This window comes from Macrobrachium rosenbergii, chromosome 2, assembly GCF_040412425.1.
Source record: "Macrobrachium rosenbergii isolate ZJJX-2024 chromosome 2, ASM4041242v1, whole genome shotgun sequence".
Lineage (NCBI taxonomy): Eukaryota > Metazoa > Arthropoda > Malacostraca > Decapoda > Palaemonidae > Macrobrachium > Macrobrachium rosenbergii.
This window is the reverse complement of record NC_089742.1, coordinates 91,621,381-91,646,528: the sequence shown is the minus strand read 5'-3', so window position 1 is coordinate 91,646,528 and position 25,148 is coordinate 91,621,381. Positions and strand designations below refer to the sequence as shown.

The 25,148-nt window shown below is 41.8% G+C and overlaps 1 protein-coding gene and 1 non-coding gene across 2 annotated transcripts in view; both read right to left on the bottom strand.

Moving 5' to 3' along the window:
- hiw (highwire) overlaps positions 1 to 25,148 on the bottom strand; it is a 1,788,684-nt gene that overhangs the window by 1,684,628 nt on the left and 78,908 nt on the right.
- Positions 10,222 to 10,325, bottom strand: LOC136850226 (U6 spliceosomal RNA). The gene has a single exon (XR_010856586.1). It is a non-coding gene; the product is annotated as a U6 spliceosomal RNA (small nuclear RNA).

Sequence of the window (25,148 nt, the reverse complement as noted above, 5' to 3'; positions counted from 1 at the left end):
AACCTATAGTTTTGCTGAAGGCATGAATCTCACTTACTCTCTTTGCAGTGGCTAAACTGACTAGGAAAAGAGTTTTCATGGTGAGATCCTTTAAGGATGTCCTATGTAAAGGTTCGAACCTGTCACTTGTGAGGAACCTCAGGACCACGTCTAGGTTCCAAGCTGGTGATTTTTGTACCCTCCTCCTTAGAGGTTTCAAAAGATCTGAGAAGGTCCTGGAGATCCCTTATCGTTAGACAGGTCCAAGTTCCTGTGTCTAAAGACAGAAGCTAGCATACTTCTATACCCTTTAATGGTCGATACTTGACAACTTAAGATTCTTCCTAAGATGAAGAAGGAAGTCTGCTATCTGAGTCACAGAGGTACTGGAAGAGGATACAGAGTTGTTCTTGCACCATCCTCTAAAAATTTCCCACTTGGATTGGTATACCTTAATGGTGGAAGACCTCCTTGCTTTTGCTGTCGGCTAGCTGCCTCTCTTCGAAAACCTCTAGCTCTTGCCAGTTTTTCGATAGTCTGAAGGCAGTCATGTGTAGAGCTTGGAGGTTTTGGTGATACCTTTCCAAGTGGGGTTGTTTGAGTAGATCTACTCTTAGCGAAAGTTTTCTCTGGGGTGTCCACTATCCATTCCAGTACCTCTGTGAACCAATTTCTTGTCGGCAAAAGGAGCCACTAGGGTCATTCTGGTGCCCTCGTGATGCACACAAACTTCTGCAGTACCCTGTGAATTATTTTGAAAGGTGGGAATGCATATACGTCCAAATTGGACCAGTCCATGAGGAACGCGTCTATGTAAGCAGCCTCGGGATCTGGAACAGGAGAACAGTAAGTCTCTATCCTCTTTTGTTCGCTGTGGCGAAAAGGTCTATTGCCTCCCCACAGATCCCCAAATCAGCCACATGCTTTGCAGACGTCCTGATGTAGCATCCATTCTGTGGACAGGACTTGATCTTTCCTGCTCAGCATGTCTGCTCTTACATTTCTCTCCCCCTTGGATAAAATCGGGTTAGTAGTTCACGTTCTTCTCCTTCTGCCCAGAGAAGAAGCTCTCTTGCTGTCTCGTATAGAGACTTGGAGTGAGTGCCCCCTTGTTTGCTGATGTAGGCCAGCGCTGTTGTGTTGTCGGAGTTGACCTGCACCACTCTGTTCTTTACTAAATGTTCAGTACTCTTTGAGAGCTAGAAGAATTGCTGTTAGTTCCTTCTGATTGATATGCCAACTTTCTTGCTCTCTGGTCCAGGAGCCCGAAACTCTCGTTGTTTCCCAGAGTTGCTCCCCATCCTGAGTCTGACGCCTGAGAACAACACTAGGTCTGGGTTCCTCTGCTTTAGGGAAAGGTCCTCTTGTAACTTGATGGGGTTGTTCCACCATTTCAGATATTGTCTTACAGGTTTCGAGATGGGGATGCACTTGGTCTCCAATTCTTTTTCTTTGTCCCAGTTCCGATTGAGATGGAATTGCAGTGGGCAGACGAAGATTCAGTCTCCCAAGGAGACAAACTGTTCTAGAGAGGAAAGGGTCCCCAGCAGACTCATCCATTCCCTCACCGAGCATGTCCGTTTCCTTAAGAAGCCCTGAAGCTTTTCTAAGGCTTGTTCCATCCTAGATACAGACAGAAAAACCCGAAAAGTCTGACTCTGAATCCTCATCCCAAGGTAAAGAATCTCTTGGGATGGAATCAGCTGAGATTTTTCTTTGTTTATTAGTAGGCCTAGTTCTTCTGATAATTGAATTGTTGTCTGAAGATCCTCCAGGCAGCGTGTGTGGGAAGGGACTCTGAGGAGCCAGTCGTCTAGGTATAAGGAGATTCTGATGCCTCTAGAGTAACAGCATTCCCTCGTTGGTCATTAACCTTGAAAAACCTGAGGAGTGGTGTTTAGGCCGAAACAAAGAGCTCGAAACTGGAATACTTCTCCCTCGTGAAAGAACCTCAGATATTTCTTGGAGCTCGGGTGGATAGGGATGTGAAAGTACGCATCCTGAAGATCCAATGATACCATCCAGTCGTGCTGTCTGACCGCTGCTAGGACGGATTTCGTTGTTTCCATCGTAAACTTCGTTTTTTGAATAAAAACGTTGAGAGCACTCACGTCCAGCACTGGTCTCCATCCCCCCGAGCTCTTGGGAACCAGGAATAGTCTGACTGTAAAATCCTGGGGAGTCCAAATCTTGAACTCGCTCTATGGCCTCCTTTTGCAACAGAAGAGATATTTGTTGTTGCAGAGCCTCCGCCTTTGTTTTCACCTCGTATTTGGCCAAAAGGTCTATCGGTCTTGATGCTAGAGGGGGCCTCCTGAGGAAAGGGATCTTGTAACCCTCTTTGATCAAATGGATGGACCATGGGTCCGATCCTCTCCTCACAGAAGTTGGTCAGTCTGGCTCTTACCGCTGTCTGAAGGAGACTCCCATCAGACTGTTTCTTCCTTGTCTGGAGCCTCTCTTCATTGATCTTCTACCAGCGGATCTTGAGCTTCCTCTACTGAGGGCCCTGAAACGAAAGGGCTGAGACACAGGAGCTTCTCCTTTCTTCTTCTGTGTGACGAAGCTCGTTGGCAGTACTTTCTTAGCTGTCTTGATAATCAAGTCCTGCGTGGCCTTTTGTGCTAAGGCTGATGTGACCTCTTTTACTAGCTCTTGGGGGAAAAGATGGGCAGAAAGAGGAGCATAAAGGAGTTCCGATTTCTGAATAGTCATGACCCCATTGGAAAGAAAAAGAGCAAAGATGGGCCCTTTTCTTTAAGATCCCTGCAGAGAACAGTGGCAGCCAATTCTGGCACCATCTCTGAGAGCCTTATCCATACATGACATGATATGGACAAGTTCCTCTGTGTCTGCATTCTTGATGGTGTCCGTCTTCTTACCTAAGGCTCCCAGAGTCCAGTCTAGAAAATTAAATACCTCAAAGGCCCTGAAGATTCCCTTGAGAAGGTGGTCCATTTCCAACGCAGACCAAAAGACCTTTGACTTCCCCATGGCTGTGCGGCGAGAAGCGTCTACGAGACTCGAGAAGTCCCCCCTGGGAAGAAGCAGGAACTCCCAGGCCAAGAGATTCTCCAGTCTCGTACCAAACACTAGATCTAGACGCTAGTCTGGCTGGGGGGAAAGAGAACACCGTCCGGCCTAGATCTTTCTTGGTATTCATCCAATCCTCCATTACTCTTAACGCTCGTTTGGATGAGCGAGACAAAACCATCTTCGTAAAGACGCCCGTCGAAGAAGTCTTTCTTAAGGTGAATCCCGATGGAGGCAAACGAGGAATAGCTGGAACGAAGTTATCCGGAAAGAGTTCCGTAAAAACTTTCATTAGTCTCTTCAAGTCCGACGAAGGATGTTGGTCTTTCCGTTCCTCTTCGCAGCGGATACGTCGTCCACCGGATTGTCTGGAGAAGGTGGCAGATCATCTTCCACATCATCCGACTGTTTCCCTGTTACCAAAGTGGCAACGCCCCTGCTTTCTTGCTGCTGCATCTGAACTGTCTCGAGCTTCCACTGATGAAAACGCCCTGGAGTTTGTCCTCTTGACGCTTGGTGTCCAGGCGTCCTGTTACCCTTGCATATTGGCGTCCAGCTTCCTGACGCTTGAAGTCCTGGCGTCCGGCATCTTGACGTTTGGCGTCCTGCTACTAGAGCATATCCAACTTCTTGACACCTGGCGTCCTGGAGTCCATCTTCTAAAAGATCAACTTCTTGGCGTCCAGCCTCATGACGCTTGATGTCCTGGCGTCGAACTCCTTGACGCTTGGTGTCTTGGCGTCCATCTTCTTGCAGATTAACGTCTTTGCGTCCAGCCTCATGACGCTTGGCGTCCTGGAGTCCAACTTCCTACGGCGCCCTGTCGTCTTTCTGTCGTTCTCTGTCCCGCCAAACCTTGAGGTCACTTGAGAACTGGCCTTCCTGTGCGACATCGGTCAAAAGCTTCCTCAGGCTGATGTACAGCGATCAGAACCTCTTGAGTAGGACAAACTTTCTTTCTACATTAAGCTGTCCGCCCGATCCCTGAAGTCACTTGAGAACTGGCGCCTGTGCGACATCGGTCAAAAGTTTCTTCAGGGTGACGACAGCAATCGGAGGACGAAAAACTGCATCTTTCTTTTCTGCAGGCTGCAAGACTTGAACCAGGAAGAGAGTTTCTGCTGCATATCTTAAGTAAAACTAATTGCGGAGCTTCCTGCTGTTGGGGACAGACCGGGGAAGCCGCAACTTCATCCATCAATTCTTCCTCAACGTCTCGTAAGGATTGGGGAGAGTATTCCGGGGACGAGTACCAATCCGAGGGAAGAGGAGGGGCATGTACAGAAGGTAGTAATGCGTCCACCTTCTTGCTGCCAGGCGTCCTGATCGGACCTGCCAGTTTACGTCTGCTTTTGGCAGGAGAGCTACCCTCGGAGCTGGAAGGAAAGCGCTCCGGGCTGCTCCAGTGGCTACACCCTGGAGCTTGAGTTGTCCCTTCACGACGTCCCTCAACAGGGGGAAGTTTTCTCTTGAGAGGTCTTGACTCGGGCGCAAGACGCCAGCCCCTTTTGGGGACTGCGTCGTCCGAAGACGAAGAACACAACTTTACCTCGCCTTTTCTATGGCGAGGGTGAGCGCCTGGGAAGCGTCAACAGGTATGCGCTGAGGGGATGACTGCTCGGGGACTAACACCTCTCGCCTCCCTTCGCCTGTCGACATTCCTTCTCACAGGGTTGGTGAGCTTGGAAGAGGTCTAGGACTAGGAGCACGACAGGACCGAGCAATCGCACCCTCCACTGCACTTGCACTAATCTTTGCACTGATATTTGCACTTTTGAGATCTCTCATATCCGACCATAATTTTTCCCTGTCTTCTGTGAGGGATTCTACCCGTTTGCCCAGGGTTTGGATGGCCGCCATCATGTCCTTAAGAGTTGGTTCTTTACCTGTATCAGAAGGGGGATCAGAGAATACCACTATGGAGGAAGGATCAATCGGATCGTTAGAATGGGGCAAAGAAATATCTAACCCCTGGCTACCCCTAGAAGAGCGAGATATAGAACTCTTGGCTCTTTCAAGTTTCCTCACATAGCGACTATAATCCATCCATTCTCTTTCAGATAGACCCAAACATTCGTCACATCTATCATCCAATTCGCAACTCTTACCTCTACATTTCACGCATATTGAATGGGGATCCAAAGAGGCTTTAGGAAGCCTAGTCTTACATCCCCTCACACATAGTCTCACACTCGATGAAGAATCAGACATGTTGAAAATCCAAAAGAGAGATCAAAAATAAACTAAGGGTCAAACCAATCAGTGTCTGAAAGGGTCAAGAATAATCCAAAAGCAAATCCAAAAGCGAGCGAAAGCCAAAACCAAAGTGTACTTCACCAAAACAATTGAAAAAACACAGGCTGTGAGCGAAATTCCAACGATGTCACTGAACCGCGCAGGGAAGATCTGAGGAATAGGTAGAATGGTTCCAGGTACCTGGGTAGAGGGCGCACAGGTGGATCACCTGACTACCCGATCGGCGATTGCCGCGAGTTTTTGAAATTCTGCCGTGACGTCAGGGACTTAAGCTATATATATAACTACCAGGTCAGTTAGATGTTTAAAAACAAAAATTCAGAACCAGATACATCAGAAACCAAATCTGAATGATCCTCCACGGATCTGGAAACCTTTGTTGCACAGAGCACCAAGCAGGAAATAAAACCAACGATTGATCTAAATGAGAGACCTAAACATTAGCGACCCCAACCAAACCTGAACTCAAAGAAGACTGCACGTTCAACTACTCTTCCTGAATACTTCCTAAATTAGAATTCCTACTCTTCCGAGTGATTCCTAATTCTAAATCCACCTTAGAACTTGCGCTTTTAGAGGGAAGAGGAAAATCTGCAGCCAACACTGCCTGCTCCATGCTGGGGGGGGGGGGGCGGCAGATCCTACCTTCGAGGTTTGTGGTTCTCCATGACCCCCACCACCCGTTAGGGCTGGTTCTGGAACAGGTAGGGGGGCTGAAAAAGAACGATTAGTATCTACAACACTATTACTACTACCCTTATCTCTAGTTTCCGTTAATTTAGTCATAAAGCTAGAAAAATAGACAAGACATACTCAGCTAGTAACTTGTCCTCTAACTTTTTGAATAATTCTTCTATCTGATCTACCGACCAAGACTCGCCGCCTATCTGACTGATACTACACTGCATCTTCCTACATAAAATACAAAAAGAATGTCGATCGTGTTTGAGGGTACTCATCCTACGCTTGCAGGATGTGTAGGGCCGATGAGCATCAGCATCTCCAGCAGAAGGCTCTGTCGTTGAAGATGTAAACGAAGTGGAAGTATCGGCGCCAGCAGACGGCAACATCTTCTTGTTTGGCTTATCTAATCGAGTCCAAAGTACCGATCTCAAAGTCAAAATCGGGAGAGAAGTTCCAAATCCCATCAATTATATCCATCCAGGAGAAAATGCGTTGAAAACAGTGCAAATCGTGATCTGATGTCCAAATTCTTAAATGGGGGTCGGGCCAAATGACCAAAAGTTCACCTGATGTGGGACACACCCACACAGCATGGCGAACAAAAAGCAATTGGGGATCTCGGCCTTACTCGGCCGGGACTTGCAGCAGTGTTGCCAACGGTACTTCAGGTAATTCATTTGACAAGATTTTCCTGTAAGCGTTGGTAACGCTGACAGTTAATTACCCACTTAGTGGGTAAAAGCTATGGGGATATAGTTCGGGCTGGTAGGTGACCAGGGCTAATTCAGGTGTTCAGGGAGTGTGTTGCAATATGTCATTTTTATACAGGCAGTCCCTGGTTACTGGCGGGGTTCCATTTCTGAGGGTGTGATGATAACCGAAAATCGCCACTAACCAAAAATCAGTGATTTTTGGCGCTTTTTCGGCAATTTTTGGGGGTTATCGGCGCCGAAAAGTGCCGATTTTCGGTTATCGGCGCCTCTATTAGGTATGTATCGGCGCCAATGCCCAATTATCGGTGCCAATACGCGGAAATCGCGATTTTTGGCGGCGAAAATTGCTGATTTTCATTGCTAGACAAGCGCCATAAAATCGGATCGCTGTTAACCGAGCCCGCCGTTAACTGGGGACTGCCTGTATAAGTAACTTACTAAGTAATTACATAGCTGATTCACACATTGACAGAAGGTGGGATACAGGGACATATTCTACTCCAAAAACATTAACTATGTAATGAATTTGAAAATATAAAAAACTGCTAGCATTAAAAACCAATCCTTGTTGTTACCGATCAGCTAAGAGAGCCACTGGGACATTGCCTCTGGTAGGTGCTCATCTTAACTTGTAGTGGCATGGTGGTATAGCCATGGGTCGCCTCCTACTTAGTGGGAACTTTGCAGCGGAGGAAGTACTCTGATGGCTAGCAAAGCATGATAGGTGCTCGCCCTTGCCCTGGGTGTAGCACCAAAATAAAAAACAACCAGACAACATTGTCACCTACACTGAGATAAAACCACAGTCCATCCACTGAGAGTAGTGGGTGCTTCAGGTACAATGTGCCCCCTGGCTCCGCAAAAACTCAACACCTTATAACAAGGTGAAGAGACATCAGGAAAAAACAATCCTATGCTTCCATTAAAATTACTGAGAAACAAAGAATGATTACATTCCCAGTAGTTCAAAGGCAGAATGGACGTACAAAGCATAAAATGTATGTAAGCTAAAGAGGTAGAGGCTACTATGACGTCCTTAGCTTTAAATGAAGGCAAACTGCTCTCTTAATTCTGAGCGTGTCCCAAGTTAGAAGTCTATGAGGGCAATATATTCTAGTCAGTGAATGAAATGGATCTTGCCATATTGCCATATGTAGAGGATAGTCCTTTGAAAAACTCCAAAAGGACAGACACCTCCCTATGCTCTCAAAGAGCTGGAGAGGGCTTGAACGCTTGGAGAATGATTTGGTGTCAAGCTGTGCATCATAAGCAATGGGCGCCAGTTGAGCTAAGAGCTTAGGACTGGCGGGTGCTTGTGGGAGTTAGTGGGAGCCTGTGGTAGCTAGAGGGCGCTCGTGGGAGCTAGTGGGCACTTGTGGGAGCTAGCGGGTGCCATTGGGAGCTGGCGGGCACTCGGAGCAAGAGCTAGCGACAGGCTGGGTGCTAGGTGAGCTGGGTGCCAGACGAGTTGGAATCTTGTGGCTCTGGAAGCTCTATAGCTGGCGGCAGACTGTAGCCGTACAGGCAAGCTAGAAGATCGGGATCACTTGATAAGAAAGCGAGATGCGGATGATGACTATACTTCCAGTAGGCCTATGTGGAATGGAAGTAGAGACGAGGAGGACAAATATACTTCCAGTAGGACTAAGTTGAATAGAAGTAAAGGACAAATGAGCCTGAAAGCTAGGGAGGCAGAGGCTGCTCTGATGTCCTTGACTTTCACTTAACAGGCAAAATGCTTTCCATGAGCATTCAAAATTAAGCCCTTTCAGGACGTGATCATAGTCCGATTCTGTTCACATAAAGAAACCGAAAGCTGTAGCTGGACAGAAGGTTCTCTCTTCTTCAGAGTCAGTGATGTCTGTTATCTTCCTAAAGGAGAAGGAACAGACCTAGAGCTTGAATAGACCCTTGTTATGGCTAAAAATCCCAGGGTAAATGAGGAAAAAAGCATCTCCCTGTGAAAATACCTTCTCTAAACGATGACTTGGATCTCACTAGCGCGCCCTAGTCAAGTCAGGGGTCACTTGGAAGGGTGTCTTCCATGTAAGGTTGCCAAGAAGAGGAATGCAGGGGATCAAACAAGAGACTTGTCAGTCATTCAGAACACATCCAGGCTCCAGAAGAGTGGATGCCTTCCTTGCTTGGACGAGTCAAAGACCAGATAAGGTCGTCAAAAGCTAGGTCCCTGTCTTTAAGCACTTAGTTAAGCATAGATCAATACCCTTTACTGATGAAGTATGAAAGGTGTAGATCTCCTCAGGTACAGAAGGGGTATCCAAAAATAGGCCACAGATGTCTCCAAGAAGAGGGGTCGAGACTGCAACCCCAACTTCGAAAAAGGTCCACTTAGCCTGGAAGACGGGGCTAGAAAGACATCTGCAACCACACTAGTTTATGCAATAAGTCTAGCAGAAAAACCTTGTACTGATGCTTTCTGGAGCTTCGAAGGTTCCTTGAGGTGGCAAATAGGATCGTAGATGGTCTACCCCTGGACTCCACAGTTCCTGCCAGACTAGGGGACTAAGGAAGTACTGTGCTCTCAGTTCGTCTGCAAGAACTTTAGACGACTTGAATGAAATCGAATCCAATCTCTTAACAGTAGAGATTCTCTTGCTTGGAGAGAAAATGAGAGAAAACAAGACTTTCTTCTCTATGTATATGATAGGAATGAAGTCTCGTCTAGAGAGAACTACCACGGTCCAGGTGTCCAGGTGTAAACTAAGGTCAAGAAGCACTGAAGCTCCCAAGTGAAATGCTTACAGCTCTCCAACATATGTGAGAAAGATCCATCATCTAGAGAGCACGACCCGGAAAGTTTTCGGTTCACCCGTGGGTTCCTTGACCAAGATCTGAGGTGTAAAGTAGAAGACTAGGTCTGGGCTTAGAGGAAGAAGGGAGTGCTCTTCTTCATCTATTTATGTACAGCCACCATTGTAGTCTGACTTTAATCTGGGGCTATGGTAAAAAAGGCAATGATGTCCGACTTTGTTACCTTGTCCCATTTGTAACCAAAGGACTTTGGTCAAGATAGTTGTTCTAAGTCAAGACTGAAGTGAAGTCCAGAAAAAGAGGTCAAACGAAGAAGAGAGAGGACTCGTGGGAAGACCTAAAATGCTGCAGAGAGGATGAGGCACAGGTCTCTGAACTAAGAAAACCCTGTCTTGGAAGACAGGCCTTCTGGTTTGTCTCCACAGTAGACAATGGAGCGATCTTGCAAAGCATCATGCAGCATCATGGACATTGTGAACCAACTGCCAACTCTGCGGACTCTTGATAGCCATGCAGATGCTTGGAAATCCTGTAGGCTTGACAACACCTCATACAGACCACAAAATTCTGCAGTATGGCATAGTCCTCCACAGGCCAGCCACAATCCTTAAACAGAGGAAAAACAAAGCTTGTGAGCGGACGCTTAGTGTTGAGCGGCGAGAGGTGCCTGGCATAGGGAACTGGTGCCGACTACTCGGAAGCTGGAGCCAGGCGTTCCATCAGGAACTAGTGCCCAAGAAAGAACAGCAGTGTTTTCTAATGAAAAAACCCCGGGTGCCGATTGAAAATTGTGGAAGGCTTCACAAATTGCTTGTCATGCCTGTGCAGGGGCCATGCTAATTTCTCTGCATCGTTCTACTTAGAATCTGTAGTGCCAAAGCAAGTACTTCGGACACTGGTTGCCCTGAGGGGGACACTGTGCACTTCATGGAACACTGGACAAACAGTTGGCGCCAAAAAAAAAGGTGTCAGCCTAGCAGGCTGAAGACCGGTGCTCTGGAAGACGACTGTTTCGAAAGATGCTCACACAACACACTGAAACACTATGCTTTCATCAAGATGCCTTTCCAGTGGCTGTCTGTCGATACCTGGATTACAGGATCAACTGAGGGACAACTACCCGTGGGGGCAAACCCCCTCAGACTCCTTTGGACCACCAGTATGTCTTCTCCCAGGAGAGGGGGAGTATGACAGGGACTTTAGGTCTAGGATATCTGATGGGTAGGATAGCCGCCTTCTCTACTACACCTCCATGAAGAAGCCTTTTCAGTGGCTGTCTGTCGATACCTGGGAATATGCAACACCACTAGTGAGAGTCCCATCAGTTCTCTGCAGTAGAGGACTAACAGCCAGAAGCTCAATGAGACTTCTTGCAGGGAGATGTAGCAGATTTCTCCCTCCACTTAGAAGCTTTGGAAGAAGGGGAGCGAAGGAGACAGCACTCAGCAACGAAGATTAAGATGAAGAAGAGGATGACGACAACTTTATTCTCCTCCTTTTTGACTTCTTGCCAAGCACAGCTGAGGTCAATGCCAAAGACAGCAAGTAGAGGAAGACCTCCCCCAGTGATGTGGTTAGAGACAGCAACTGGGGACACATCACTGATGAGATATGGGGAGACACCAAGGAGGTGAGGATGGTCCGAGAGGCAATGGAGACCATGACTGTTGAAACTGTTACAATGACAGTAGAAACAGTCACAGGGTATCCTTTCACTGCCTTCATGAGGTTGATAAGGGAAGATACACTAGGCTCACCCAAGATGCCAAAGGAGGGCTACAGCTTCCAAGGCCTCTCGTCCTCCACTACAACTGAAACAAGAGTTAGGTTAGGAGAACTCTTCCCATTGCTCCAAGAAAGAGCATCCTCTAGGGATAACCCTCCCTCAGAATGGAGAGGCTCCAGGTGAGAAACCAGGCTGGGCATCTTCGCCCCCTTGGTGGCTCTCTACAGAGCAATCATATGGAATTGGTAAAGGGGAACTACTCTGTTCGGAGTGGCAACAGTGGGTCAGAGTTTGGAGGGTGGAAGAAATTACCAAAGAGGACTTACAGTGTCACCAGCGGAGTATTGCAACCTGATGATACCAGGGAGGTCTTTTCCTCTCTCTTCTTCTTCCTGGCAAACCTCACCCACTGTTCAGACGGCCAGACACAGCACTGAACAAGGGCTGGATTGACTACACTCATACCTCCTACAGGAGGCACAGAAGGTATGTGGGTCTATCTCATCAGAGAAGAGGAACCTACTATAAGGCCTGTCTTTCCCTAGACAGCCCCTGAAAACCTGAGGTTTCCTCTCCAAGGTGGATAGCTCAATACAGGCAGTGCTTGAGTTACGATAATTCGCCTTATGATAATTTGATTTTGTGATGGGGTAAGCAATCAATACCAATATGACAATATTTAGAAAATATTTTAAAATTTCGTGCAGGCGCAGGCAGCAGCATACAATCATGCAGTGAGAGAGACCAAACTACAATAGACCAACTTCTTTTCCTCTATCTCTTTATCCCATCTTCTAGTTAAAAAAAGTAAGAGAATGATAAAAGTGTTGTTAGCAACATTATACTCTTGCCTAAATGCGTACAGCCATAAACAACCGAACGGGAAACTGTTGTTTTGCTTGTAACCGAATCGGATAACATCAGCTGTTGTGCTTGTATTTCAACCATCGTACGGTAGTAAACAATTACAGTAGGTTATAGTACAAATAACGTTAAGTAGAATAGGACTGATATATTTTAACATACCCTTATTCGGTATGAATAAAAGATCGGCAAGGAAATATACTGCTCAATTTAAGCTGCAAGTTGTACCTGAAACTGAGAAAACAATGTTCAAGCTGCTAATGACTATAAATTATCATGCACTGGCAACATGGCTGAAACTCGACCATAAATAAAATTGGAGAGAAAGTATTTTAATCAAACTACTGTTTTCATGCCGATAAAAGATAAATACGTAGAGCTTGTATTATGATGAAATCAAGTGAAAAGAGCAAACGGAATCTTGACTTTTTTTTTAAACAAAACAAGTGTGCCTCCAAACAGCCAATGTCATCTATTAACGAAAAAAAAAAAAAACTCAATTAATTTCACAACGAGACATATTCAGGTTATATTTAGACTTAAAAACACTTCGTATAACAAAAAATAACCTTGCCCCATATATGTTAAGTATACCATAGTTTAACCAGACCACTGAGCTAATTAACCCTTAAACGCCGACTGGACGTATCGTAAGTCGACTAAAATTGTCTGTCGGATGACGCGTGGACGTACCGTACGTCGACTACAAAAAATTTCAACCTTCGGTCAACTTTGACTCGACTGAAATGGTCGAAAAACGCAATTGTAAGCTAAAACTCTTACATTCTAGTAATATTAAAACATTTACCTTCATTTTGCAACAAATTGGAAGTCTCTAGCACAATATTTCGATTTATGGTGAATTTTTGAAAAAACTTTTTCCTTCCCTCCGCCGAACATCTTAGAAATTCTTTCGTCACTTTGTCGTAATGTTTGCACCGTTTTATATTAGTCATTACATCAATTTTTTTATATGAAAATGTGCACAATTTCATGTAGAATACAACAAAAAATAACTCATGGTTGTAGCTTTTATCAGTTTTGACATATTTTCATATAAATCACGATAAATAGAAAAAATTTAACCTTCGGTCAACTTTAACTCAACCGAAATGGTCGAAAACTGCAATTGTAAGCTAAAACACTTACAATCTAGTAATATTCAATCAATTAACTTCATTTTGCAACAAACGGGAAGTTTCTAGCACAATATTTCGCGTCCGTGTGTTACGAATTCATGCATCATTTTGTGATAATATTTTCTCTGTGTTGCTTTGATTGTTTTACAATTTGTTATATACCAAAATCATCGCAATTTAGTGTACAATACAAAGAAAAAAAATTACTCATTAGCTTTAACCGTTTTGCTCACAGTGCGATTTGTATACAATTATATATGAAATTTTTTTTTTGCACATATATTTCAATATTTATATATGATAATGATATTTTTTTCATTTCTGATGGTTGCATACTAAACTTCAGGCAATGTCAAAAAAATGAGCCAAAAATTAACTCTTACTCTTAAAACCTAAGTGTGCTGTGATTTTTTGAAAAAAACTTTTTTTCCGCTTCGGCGCTAACTCCCGAACGCCGCTGGCATACGGCAGACACTTTCGTAAATAGAGGCTCGGTGTTTAAGGGTTAACAGCTCTCCTAGGGCTGGCCTGAAGGATTAGATTTATTTTACGTGGCTAAGAACCAATTGGTTACCTAGCAATGGGACCTACAGCTTATTGTGGAATCTGAACCACATTATGATGAGAAATGAATTTCTATCACCAGAAATAAATTTCTCTAATTCTTCATTTGCTGGTCGGGGAATCAAACGCTGGGCCAGCAGCGTGCTAGCTGAGAACTATACCCACCTGCCATATAAATAAAAGTATCTAGAGATTCATTTATGATAACTGGAAGCAATAAAAGCGCCCTGAACTGAGTTAAATACGGCAAAATAAACTTACTGTGTAATTATTTTCCAAACCAAAACATTGATCACTATAATCACAATTTATAATACAAAGGCAATATAAGAATATACAGTAAACCCCCCGTATTCATGGGGGATGCGTACCACACCCCCGCACCAATACCTAGAACCCTTCTAAAAACACTTAGAAATGCCTAAAAATGCTTTTACGGGTATTATCCTACTTACGATGGGGTTAGGTTCCAAAAAAAAAACCCATCGTCTGTTGGAAAAAACGTATCTCAAATATAGCCTAGCCTACACTAGGGTATTCAGTACCATGTATACACGTATGGTAGCCTACCCTACACTATAAAGTATACTCTATACATACACAGATAGTGATTATTAATATCAGCTAATTCTGGAGGTTCTTGAAGAGTGACTTATGATAATTCAATACAAAGAGAAATTGAACAACAAACAATACTTAGCTTAGCCTACACTATGGTATATCGTAGGCATATACGGTAGCATAGCCTACATTATACCGTACTCTATATTCACGTATCGTATTATAAAAACAACAACATAACGAATATGCGTCTTTTCCATGGATCTTTTAAAATGTTATGCCTTAATTCACTCGAGTTCCTCCCTTCCAATACCACCTCTCTCCTCCAGCCTATGGACCAGGGTGTGATCCGTGCCTTCAAGGCACTCTACACCGGGAACTCCTTCTTGCACCTTGTGAATGCAATGGACAATGGCAGTGAATTTATGCTAAAAGACTATTGCCATAAATTCACGATTGCCATGTCTGTCTGTCTGTCATCAACCGATCGTTGAAGGACATGAAGTAGGAGACCCTGAATGTGTGCTGGAACAAGTTGTGGCCGGAGTGTGTTCATGATTACAGGGGCTTCTCTCCTGATGAAATTCAATATTTGGCCATTAATGAGGCGGTCCTGTTGGTGAGGATTCTAGGTGGAGAAGGCTTTGAAGACATCACTGAAGATGAAGTCGGCACCCTCACTGATGCCCACTCTGACCCCCTGATGGACCAGGATTTGGAAGACCTGACGAAGTCTGCCAGCGAAGAAGAACATATGCCAGGTACAGGGGAGGAGCAGGAGGAGGAGGGCCTGACTCTGTAACGTCTGTCCCAAGTTAGGAGAACCATCAAGGATCTGCAGGAGTTTGTTTCAACATGGGATCCTTATATAGAATACCCCTTAAAGTTTTCAAACTTCTTTGATTTGTCATTGGAGCCCTATAATCAAGCCCACACCACCATGAAGCAGCAGCGACAGTAGCTGCCTATCACCATGTTCATCACACGGACGAAGAAGGACCCTCCGAAGCCTCCCAAATTTCCTGTAGTAGTGCCTCTTGAATCGCATGAAGTGCCTCCCCAATTGCCTGAAGTAGTGCCTCCCAAATCGCCTGAAGAAGTGCCTCCCGAAGCACCTCCTGAAGGTGAAGAGGCACCCTCAGAGGAGATGTAACTCCTCTGCTTTGCTGTGCAGTCATATCTTCATTGTCATTCATTGAACTGCACAGCTAATTCATCATCATCATCTTTACTCAACATTCATCACTGGTGAGTACCCATAAGATTTACGTCTGTAGTAATCTTAATACTGTATGTACGTAATATTAAATTCTTTCAACGTACATATGCATTTTTGTTTTCTCTCTCTCTCTGTGAACTGCATATAAATACCAATGTTCCTCGGTAAAAGAAAACGGGATGGCTTGTAACTGTATGAAAGAAAATGTGTGTGGCTGAATATGTAGGAGGGACTGGATTATTTTCAAACACAGTTGTAAGCCATGCAGCACATACGTATATTTTTAACGATAAAATGTTTAAGATGACTTTGAAATGATATATTAATAATATAATTTCAAAGATTAATACAGTAATAGGATAATAGTTTAATGTATATTTGATGTAGGTTGGTATTTTTAGGCATACTTTGGTGTTTGAACTTTCAAGATAGGCATTTGTAAACATTTTTAGAGGGAGGGTTCTAAGTATTTGCAGATTTTAACTATTCGCGGGAGGGTCTGGAACGCATCTCCCGCGAATACGGGGGAGTTTACTGTACACAGGAGCATAGTACTCAATGAAACACCCAAGGTCGAAAATTACTTCATATCAAGTGAGAAGGCCATAAATGACTTTTTTAGGAAACATGAGAGATACTGCTTGGAAAAGTATGGTGATAGTAAGTGTCATTGGTTGCAAGAATTGGGTGAGTTTCTGGAAGGCAGACTGTTGGTCTCTTATCAAACAATCATGAACGCAGGAAGACAGAGATATGAAGTTGTGTGAAGAGTGAAAGAGGGAATAAGGTATAAAGGGACAAATGAGTTTGAGGATGTACAAATGGTAAAGAATGAGTGTGTCAATGTATGTCCATTGGTTTGAAACTTTAGCCAGGAAAACGTATGGGGATGAAGACATAAATGACAATAATATGGTTGAAGTTTCTAGCTACCGTTCCCGATCACGTGGCAGCGTTTATAAATGAAAAGCGGAGGGAAAAGATGGGATGGAAGAATGAACGATTGAAGTGGAATGATGTGCTGAAGTTAGTATAGGATTTTGAATTTAAGGGTATGGAAGACAGGAGGAATGAGAAGTGAGCATATGTGGGGAGAATGCATGGATTGCAGGATAAGACTTGAACATGGGTCATATCGAAATGCAGTGGTAGGCTATTCTTTGGGGACTAGGAAGGATTTTGTAAGAACCGAATAATTGTGAAATGAATATAGAGTGTAGGGATGAAAGATGTATAAGACGTAACATGCAATGTAGTAGTGATAGCAAAACAATGAGAAATATGGACTATAGAAGTGCTAGAAATTTTAAGAGAAACGTTAAAAGGTAAAAGGGCAAGGCGGGATAGAAGTGGAAGTGAGAGTTTTGGATGAAGTTTAAGTGGGAGTAGAAATAGCAGAGTAATGTTGCTGATATTATGAAAAGAGTAGCAACAGAAGTTAAATGTTATAGGTGTGGAAAAGAAGGACATCAGATAGGTGAATGTACATGGACAATAGGAGCCTGTATTGCACGTGGTAAAGAAGGACATTGTGTGAGGGAATGTACAGAAGTCTAGCCAGTTAGATGTTTTAGATGTAGGAAGTCAGGACATGTAGCAAGAAATTGTGATTGCAAGATGTAGATGTATGCAGAAATTGCAGTAAGACAGGTCATTTTGCCCGCATGTGAGATAGGCCTAGGACTAAGTGTGCAATATGCGGGATAGTAGGTCATGCAGCAGGAGTGTGAAGAAAATCGAGTATGAATCAAGGCGTTGATGGAGGTAGCAGAGAGCAGAGTCAGGGAAACAGAGTATGAAGAGGGTTTGTTGGGGTGAACCCTCAGTGTCAGTGGTTGAAAGTGTGAATGAATGGAGTCAAGAGAGTAGAAGATGGTATGAGTAAGCCAGAAGAAAGTTTACTAGAAGAGAAACAATTAGTTCAGTAAAGACAGTTAAGACTGTGAAAAAGGAAAGAGGAAAGAGGAAGGATAGTGTATGCATTGGAGTACAGGTTGAAGAATTAGTTGAAATGGATAATGAACTAGATCATACATTTAGTATTTGTATGAAGATGACTCTGAAAAAGCAGACAATGATGATTTAGATAGGGTGAATACCATGCAGAAATGACAAATTTAAATTAACTTGTATTTTTTATAGCTAACAAACCTGCGGTCTTAACATTAAGATAAATCTTCTGGCACCAGTTGGAAACTGGTAAAAATAAAAACAAGAATTGTTTATGCAAGGAACTGGTGGCATCTGGCATTTTGTCATGGAGATGAGATGGGTAGCAGCCAGCGACCTGATCTCAACCATGTAATGTATCAGTTTTCTTCCACCCCATTGTTAACTGAAAGAGGGGTGGCTAGAGGTGGGCAGTAAATGTTAAGACCGCAGGTTTGTTAGCTATGAAAATATAAATTAATTTAAATTTGTCATTTGTTCAAATGCAGAACAAACCTGGGTCTTAACATTAGGACAGACTCACTCTTGGTGGGAGGTAAGAGAATCCTAAACCGACTGGAGGTTCAGTACAACCGGTCATACTTCCTGAATAAGAGAAATCAAAGGAAGGAGACCTAAGCCTCTGATCTGTTAGATATATGGGTATCCAACAGTCAGATTATGGGGTTAAGTCCAATTTCATTGCATTATTTGAAGTTAAAGAGCTATATCTGTTCCGATAACAAACTAAGGTAGCCATCTATATGTGTTTGTTATCATTCCTCTCTCTCCTTGCTGGAGAGAGGAAGGTTTTGCTACTGCTACATATATTCATGTTGAATAAAAACAAACCAACAGCAAGGCTCTACACTTACCTGTATCTGGCTCATTCCAGCGTAGATGGAACCATCTTCTTACGGCTGGCAGGTAAAGAAGAAAGGAAAAAAGGGGGGGAAGGAAAAGAGACCAGTCATCTCAATCATCCTCACTTTTATACCGTCATCTTGGGCAAGATACAAAACTGTACTGCTAGGGGCACTGGATGAGTTACACAACTTGAGCAGCCACCACCGGACCCAAGGAAAAAGTGTCCAAAGACCTGTGGGCAATGTCCCTCAGGTAGAAGGAAGTGAATGTGGTTTGGAGGAGGCAAGAACCAGCATTCAGGATACTATGAACAGATAAGTTCTTCTTGAATGCCAAGGAGGTGCTTATTCCTCTAATGTCACATGTTCTTGCATGCACAGTACTGGCAGCAGAAAATGAGGAGGAGGAGTAAGCATGCCATATCATTTCATGAAGCCAAAACAAAATAGTATTCCTGGACACTTCTTTCTTGATCTGGCCTGTGCTAACAAAAAGTCTTCAGCGTCCCGGTCTCAGATGTCGAGTCCTTTTTAGATAGCAACGCAGTACTCTGACGGGGCAAAGGAGCAATTAATCTGGATCATCACTAACAAAATCCCCAAGGGAAGGGATGGAAAAGGAGGTAAACCTGTTACCATGAACTGTGGGGTTTTGAGTCTTAGCCATGAATTCTGGGACAAATTTGAACACTACTGACTTCCAACACCTGGTATGTTTAACATCAAAAGCTAGGCCATGGATTTTGCCCACTCTCTCTGAAGAAACAAAGGCTAGAAGGAAAACCGCCTTGAGGGTCGAGTTCCTGTTTGATGACTGATGGAGTGGTTCTTATGGGATTCGAGTGAAACTGCTTAGCACCAGAGTCAGATCCCAGGTAGGAGGTTTCAGCTCTCTAGAAGAACAAGGCTGTTCAAAACTTTTGAGCAGCACTGAGATTTCCCAAGATGAAGTTAGGTCCATGTCTTTCAAATGAAGAACCACTCCCAAAGCAGCCCTGTAGCCCTTAACAGCAGAAACAGACAGGTGTTTTCCTGTTTTGAGGAACATCTTAACCCCTTCGGTACCGTGACGTTTCTACGACGTCAAAAGGGGGTACAGAGACGCTACCTATAGCAGAGTCCAGTGCTCTTTGCAGCTAAGCCCCACCCACTGCATGCCAGTGATTGACTTCACACGAGTTGACAGTCCAAATGATCACCAGTATGGATTTGACCCCGTTCGGCCATGTTGAGTGTCGTGCGTGAATGATGACACCACATATTTGAGTTCCCGGAGTTTTGAAGTGTGCAATTAACCCTCTAACGCCGAGCCTCTATTTACAAAAGTGTCTGTCGTATGCCGGCGGTGTTCGGGAGTTAGCGCCGAAGCGGAAAAAAAGTTTTTTTTCAAAAAATCACAGCATGCTTAGTTTTTAAGATTAAGAGTTCATTTTTGGCTCATTTTTTTGTCACTGCCTGAAATTTAGTATGCAACCATCAGAAATGAACAAAAATATCATTATCATATATAAATACTGTATTGAAATATATGACAGCGCAAAAAAAAATTTCATATATAATTGTATACAAATCGCGCTGTGAGCAAAATGGTTAAAACTAACGAGTTATTATTTTTTCTTTGTATTGTACACTAAATTGCAATGATTTTGGTATATAATGAATTGTAAAACGATCAAAGCAACACAGAGAAAATATTATCACAAAATGATGCATGAATTAATGTAACAGCCAGCAGACATAAAAAGTTTTTTTAAAAATTCACCATAAATCGAAATATTGTGCTAGAGACTTCCTGTTTGTTGCAAAATAAACGTAATTGATTGAATATTACTAGACTGTAAGTGTTTTAGCTTACAATTGCAGTTTTCGACCATTTCGGTCGAGTTAAAGTTGACCAAAAGTAGAATTTTTTCTATTTATCGTGGTTTATATGAAAATATTTCAAAACTGATAAAAGCTACAACCATGAGTTATTTTTGTTGTAGTCTACATGAAATTGCGCACATTTCCATATATAAAACTTTATGTAACGACTAAAATAAAACAGTGCAAACATTACGACAAAGTGACCAAAGAATTTCTGAGATGTTCGGCCGAGTTACTACGCGCGGACGTAAGGAAAAAGTTTTTTTCAAAAATTCACCAAAAATCAAAATATTGTGCTAGAGACTTCCAGTTTGTTGCAAAATGAAAGTACATGATTGAATATTACTAGAATGTAAGAGTTTTAGCTTACAATTGCGTTTTTCGATCATTTCGGTCGAGTTAAAGTTGACCGAAGGTTGAAATTTTGGCACTTATCATGATTTATATGAAAATATTTCAAAACTGATAAAAGATACAATCATGAGTTACTTTCTGTTGTATCCTACATGAAATTGCGCACATTTCCATATATAAAACTTTACGTAACAACTAATATAAAACGGTGCAAACATTACGACAAAGTGACAAAAGAATTTCCGAGATGTTCGGCCGAGTTACCGCGCACGGACGTAAGGAAAAAGTTTTTTTTCAAAAATTCACCACAAATCGAAATATTGTGCTAGAGACTTCTTGTTTATTGCAAAATGAAGGTAAATGATTGAATATTACTAGAATGTAAGAGTTTTAGCTTACAATTGCGTTTTTCGACCATTTCGGTCGAGTCAAAGTTGACCGAAGGTTGAAATTTTGGTACTTATCGTGATTTATATGAAAATATTTCAAAACTGATAAAAGCTACAACCATGAGTTATTTTTTTGTATTCTACATGAAATTGCGCACATTTTCATATATAAAACTTTATGTAACGACTAATATAAAACGGTGCAAACATTACGACAAAGTGACGAAAGAATTTCCGAGATGTTTGGCAGAGTTACTGCTCGTGGACGTAAGGAAAGTTTTTTTTTCAAAAATTCACCATAAATCTAAATATTGTGCTAGAGACTTCCAATTTGTTGCAAAATGAAGGTAAATGATTGAATATTACTAGAATGTAGGAGTTTTAGCTTACAATTGCGTTTTCGACCATTTCGGTCGAGTCAAAGTTGACTGAAGGTTGAAATTTTTGTAGTCGATTTATGGTACGTCCACTCGCACAACAGACAATTTTAGTCGACGTACGATACGTCCAGTCGGCGTTTAAGGGTTAATATCTCCGATAAAAGATATTTTAAGTTGTATATCACTAGAAAGATCTTGGATCATCTAGTCTGTGCATCCTTTTTTTTTTTATCATTCGGAGCCTAAATACACAAGCATCTTGCTTTTTTATTTTTAAATTGGTGTTGGCCTAAATAAGCGATCCCATTAGGCCTACACGTCAATTTCTTATATTTTGAGGCAATGACAGGTCATAGGACTACACATCAAATTCTTACATTTTGATGCATTGACAGGTCATAGACCTACACGTCAATTCCTTATATATTGAGGCAATGACAGGTCATAGGACTACACATTAAATTCTTATATTTTGAGACATGACAGGGCATGGGCCTACATGTCAATTTCTTATCGCAAATAGTTTTCTTCCCGTATCTGTTGGAAACAGAGCAACTTTTAATTAATTTAGTAGTTTCAACTCCACGATAAATAATGTATAATATAAAGTGGAATGTACACGTATAAGCAAGTGCACATGCACATACATGGCCATAGTAATCGTAACGCCACTTATACCGCAGAGAATAAGAGTAAAACTTATGGGCACGTAGCCGATGGCACACACATTAATCATGGGACTGTCTCAGCCTTACACACAACTAACAAACTGCTCTCAATGAAATATACTGAAAAAATATTTACAAAAGGGATAACAAATTATATTACTGTGATAGATAATATAAAGCTGCTGTGGCATTTCTACGAAAATGAAGGCTATGGTAGGAAGGCATCATAAGATGCTTAACGAAATAAGAACAAATAAATGATAGCTGAAAAAGTTATGTATGAGATGATCCAAACCAGTCTGCGAGTAGCCCATGAAATTCATTTGCTTTTGAGGGCATTCTCGTAGATTACCCTGTTGGACAAAAGGATACATGAGCCAGTAAATATTCTCTCTCTCTCTCTCTGTTGTTAGGAGAATATTGAGCATAGGCTGTATTCATAAAGGTCCCGATTACTTTTAATTAAAACATATGACTAAATTTCAATTGACAAGAGAAGGCAGATAATTCTTTACACCAGTATTTTATGAATAGGTCTATGTTTATTCTGCAATGTTAGATCACCATATGAAAAGTTTTCGAAGACAAAACTACAAGCAGCTAACAACAAAAATAAAAATTAGAATAACCACAATAAAACGACTGAGCATAAGATAGGCCTATTATCCAAACACCATAAGCTGAGTAAACCGACAAAAAGACATACGACATTATAGGTCTACGTCCATTTTTATGATCCTGTTATTTCGAAAGAAGATAATGTCCTTAAAATAATTCTCAGCAAATTATATCCAATACGACTCGTACAGCCTATTATTCTGTAACTTTAAGTTAAACATAGGCATATTCTGGTTTTGTAGGGTGCCGTCACTGCTTGTCATCCCTCCGAATATGTAAGCAATTGCAATGAAATGGATCTTATGACTGTTAAAAAGTTGTAAAATTTCCTAAAATCAACATGAAATATCAGTCTGCATAGCTCTGAGAAAGTCTTTGTGTTTATATTTAGAATGGTGAACACGCTTGACAATATCAGACAGTAATTATCATTGTCCAGTGATTCAAGTGCACCGATTCGAATGCAGATATTCCCTGTGTCGCCTCCGTATTCAGGTGAAACTCATTTACGAAACACAACACTGCAGCATCACGGAATACTCCTGACTTTGTTTATATTTTCCTTTTTTTTTTTTACCACCTTTATTGAGATGCGTATTACGATTTTATTTCAGGGGATAAAATAACGTGTCCTTTTGATAATCTGCAGAACGTATTTTAGTTCGGCACAGTAACCATTGCAATATTAATGAACATGAAAAGAGCCACAGATTAACCGACTTTTTGAAACTATTGCCATCCAATTAGCTTTAAGGGATGGTCATGACGTAAGCAGTGGGCAGCACTTAACTGCAAAGAGCGCTGGACTTTGCTATAGGACGTATATATGTCGTCATAACTCCTTAACGCTATAGGGAATGCTTGTAGTGCTGGGTTATGTCTCCTACTTATTTTTGCAGGTGTGGGTAGGCTGTACTAACCAACACTAAGCTCTTCCTATTTTTTTTTTCAGCCACTCATGGACATTCTTGGCTGTGACGTCACAGCCTTCTCATCATCAGTTTATGCAGTCACGCTCAAGTTCACACATTTGTTTTTTTCATGATTTTCTTCGTTTACCTTCATTTTCACAACAAAAAGCATGAGTCAAAGCAGTGATATCTCTTCTGAGGAATATGTTCCTTCTGAGATAGAATATGAGAGCAGTGACGAGCTCTCAAGTGATGAAATAAGTGATGATGAAGTTGAAGAATGAGAGGTGGACGGTGGCTGGACCTATGTTACCAACATATTTGAGGATTGTCACCCAGCAATGATGCCAGACTTTCATGATGACTTTTCAGGGCTAAATCCAGCGCTTGGGGATGCATCTTTCCTTACGCCTAAGGATGCATATAAATTTTTTTTATAATAAAGTGATGAAAACTACTTGCCTATGGGCTAATGAGAGAGCTGCATTATTTTTTCAAGAAAATCCCCAGAAAAAAGGGAAAATTCATGGGTTGATATGGCGATAGGTAAAAGAGGGGGATATGTATGTGTTTTTTTGTTTGATTTTGGCTATATATATATATATATATATATATATATATATATATATATATATATATATATATATATATATATATATATATATATATGTGTGTGTGTGTGTGTGTGTGTGTGTGTGTGTATGTATATACAGTAATACTTGATCTTACATGATTCGAGTTGCTTAATTCACACACACACAAACTTTTTTCACTGGAACCTAACTAATGAGCATACGTGATTTTTTCACAGACACACGAAATTCTCGAGAAACCCTGCAGAAGTGGGTGTTTAATTTTTTGAAGTAATTTACAAGTTTTCATGCTTTTGTGTGTAAAATCTGTATGAAAAATGCATTTCATTCTTTTATGTGTAAAATGTTTATGAAAAATGCATTTCATTCTTTTATGTGTAAAATGTTTATGAAAAATGCATTTCATGCTTTTATGTGTAAAATCTGTATGAAAAATGCATTTTATGTTTTAATGTGCAAAATCTCTATGTGTAAAATCTCAATGAAAAATGCATTTCATGCTTTCATGTGTAAAATCTGTATCGAAAATGTATTATTTTTATTTTTCTACATGCATAAATATGATGCAAAGGTAATTTTAGCACATTCACTTAGTGTACTTTTACAAGATGTGATACCCATTTGCAAAGTTACTGCACTTCTCAAAGATGATACCCCTGCAGAAAATGCTTGTTTAATGTTTGAAGTACATTTATAAGTTTTCATGCTTTTAACTGTAAAATCTATATGGGAAATGTATATTTATATTTCTGTACATAAATATCATACAAGTATTATGTCCATTTGCAAAGTCTTTGTCACAAGGACTTTACATGACCTTGAGATGAGGTTGTTCAGTCGCGCATATTTGATAAAATGAATTCGTTAATGTAATATCAGAGATGTAACTAAGAGTTGTATGTGTCATTCTTTGAAAATTACTCTGTTCACCTCGGAGAAAAGTGCTAGTGCAATCTGTATGTGCATGTAATTACAGCACGTTCAGTTGGTGTACTTTTACAAGATGTGATACCCTTAGTTACTGCATTTTTCAAAGATGATACCCCTGTAGAAAGTGTGTTTAA